The following is a 2947-nucleotide window of genomic DNA, read 5'->3' on the forward strand; positions in this document are numbered from 1 at the left end:
ACCTGTGTCCTCTGGGTCCCAGTCCAATGCTCTATCCACTGCACCACCACCTGTTCAGGATCCATCTTACATATTCATTTTCATTCCCCCTGCCATTATCATTTCTACTGAATTTCACCATGGCAGGATCTATTCATTCTGTTTATTCAGTGGAATCTAAGTAAAATCATCTCAAATATTCAATCTGGATGTTTGGAACCTAAGAGTACTAATAATTTCAGAGGCTCATTGTCTTCTGCCCTCTCTGCCCCTGAGCCCCTGCATCTGTGGGTGCTGTCATTTTACTGTTCCAATGGCCTCGACTTCAGCCTCTTCTTCAGTTTTTATAAAAACCCATTTAAACAAAGCATTAGTGAGATTTTCAGATTTGAGAAAAGAACTTAAAACTTATCTATTAGACACTCCTGTTCTTTAAAAAGTCTATTTTCCCAACCTATCACCTGCTAGCCCTCCTCTTTTTCATTCTGCTCTGCCGACCCGTCCAGGCTTGGTCCACCTCTTCTCACCTTCAGAAGCATCAACTCCCTCCTATGTTTCCATGCAGAGCAGCTTTCCTTGTGTTGCTAGGGCTTCTGCTTATACCCATGTTTTCAGGATCTCACCTCATAATTGAAACAGTTTATTAGGGTATTTTCCCAAACAATGCAAATTTTTTCTTTTTTCCTTAAGAAAAATCCTGGTACCCATTTAATACTAAATTTTCTTCTCATTATACATAACAATGTACATTTATTTGTGAGCACTCATCAGGATTTACAAAGTAATTTGAATTCTACTTTTCTTATTATTTTGTATGTACTTTCTCATGTATGAATGCAGTCCACATTGGCTACTTTAATAAACACCTTCCGAATTATCAGTATTTGAGTTGTTTACAGATTTATTTTGTTTTGCCTTGTGAATAGTGCTGCTATTGCAGGAATCAAAGGAGGACAAAAAGGGCCAGACAACTTGATGAAGGCAGTAGGATTTATTAAAGCTGGCGGAGCACATGCGATTTGTAGCTCCAAAACATGGGCTCCCCAAAGTTGATTTTCTTACAGGTTATATACCTCTACACCAGGGGTAGTCAACCTTTTAATACCTACTGCCCACTTTTGTATCTCTGTTAGTAGTAAAATTTTCTAACTGCCCACCAGTTCCACAGTAATGATGATTTATAAAGTAGGGAAGTAACTTTACTTTATAAAATTTATAAAGCAGAGTTACAGCAAGTTAAAGCATATAATAATACTGTAATTACTTACCAAGTACTTTATGTCGGGTTTTTGCTAAGTTTGGCAGAATAAATCTTTATAAAACAACTTACTATAGTTAAATCTATCTTTTTATTTATACTTTGGTTTTTTATACATTTTATTTATACTCCGCTACTGCCCACCATGAAAGCTGGAACGCCCACTAGTGGGCAGTAGGGATCAGGTTGACTACCACTGCTTTACAGTCTCTAAGCAATGTGCATGTGATTTCTTTGTTTAAGGTTTCCCAGGACTCAAGGTAGAGGGGAGGGAAATTTTCAGTGGGGTAAACAAGGGGGAAGGAGTTTCTAGATCACTGTCCATAGTTACATACAGATTCTGCTATTCTTGCTTTGTATTACAACTATGGGATATAGTTAATTTATTACTGGCTGACTTGGTTACCCTTGCTGGCTCCTTTCCATTGTATTCTTTTTGTTTCCTCCTTCTCAGGGAAGAGGGGGCCTGCCCCTCCTTCCTCACTGCTATAAACATTTCATGAAAATTGTTTTTCTCACTTGGATTTTCTTTAATTTTTTAAAATTATTTATTCATTTTAGAGAGGTAGAAGGGAGAATGAGTGAGAGAGAGAGAGAAGAGGGTGTGGGGGGGGAGCAGGAAGCATCAATTCCCATATGTGTCTTGACCAGGCAAGCCCAGGGTTTTGAACCAGTGACCTCAGCATTCCAGGTCGACACTGTATCCACTGTGCCACCACAGGTCAGGTCTCCCTTGGATTATTTTAAGGGAATATATTCCAAAATATGGATTATGGGACAAACATGAATAATTTCATAGATCTTGTGCTTTGCCTTAATATTTTTAAAAACTGTTGTCCTAAAATACAATTTTATCAATATGAGGTTATTTTTCTTAGCTCTGCTAATATTCTACTTTGTAACTTTCAATTAGCCTTGCAGTAAGGCTAATCATTTTTCCAAGATTTACTTTTCTGAATTTCTTTATGTATGAAATATTTGGTCATATACTTTGACATCTTGTTCAGTTAAATCTGGATATTAATTTTTGACACCTTTATTGAGATATAATTCACATACCATACAATTCATCCATTGAAAGTGTACAATTCAATACACTTTAGTATATTCACAGAGCTGTGCAATCATCACAATACATTTAAGAACATTTTATTATCCCAGAAAGAAGCCTTATATCCCTAGCTTTTACACCCTAATTGTTCCATCCCACCCCTAGGCAACCATTAATCCTTTGTAGTTCCTATAAATTTACCTATTTTGGACATTTCATATAAACAAAACCATACAATGTGATCCTTAGTGACTGGCTTCTTTCCATTAGCATTTTTTTGGGGGGAGGAGGACTTCTGGTAAAGACCAGAAGGCCTACAAGACAAATTCAGAAAAACCTGTAATGGTCTGACCTGTGATTGGAGCAGTAGATGGAGCATTGACCTGGAACGCTGAGGTCTCTGGTTCAAAACCTTGGGCTTGCCAGGTCAAAGCACATATGGGAGTTTACTCTTCCTGCTCCTCCCCCTCTTCTGTCTCTCTTTCTCTGTCTCTCTCCTCCTCCCCTCTCTAAAATGAATAATAAAAAACCCTATAAACACTACTGAAATAACATTTTCAATGTTTTATCTGTTGTAGCAGAATATATGGATATGTCACATTTCTTTATCCACGTATCAGTTGATGGGCATGTGGATTGTTTCCACATTTTGTCTACCA

General features: G+C 37.5%; 1 non-coding gene across 1 annotated transcript; it reads right to left on the reverse strand.

Moving 5' to 3' along the window:
- Positions 1–2574: 2574 nt before the first annotated feature.
- Positions 2575–2636, reverse strand: LOC136332792 (U7 small nuclear RNA). The gene has a single exon (XR_010730930.1). It is a non-coding gene; the product is annotated as a U7 small nuclear RNA (small nuclear RNA).
- Between the last annotated feature and the right edge of the window lie 311 nt (positions 2637–2947).

Source organism: Saccopteryx bilineata, chromosome 3, assembly GCF_036850765.1.
Source record: "Saccopteryx bilineata isolate mSacBil1 chromosome 3, mSacBil1_pri_phased_curated, whole genome shotgun sequence".
Classification (NCBI taxonomy): domain Eukaryota; kingdom Metazoa; phylum Chordata; class Mammalia; order Chiroptera; family Emballonuridae; genus Saccopteryx; species Saccopteryx bilineata.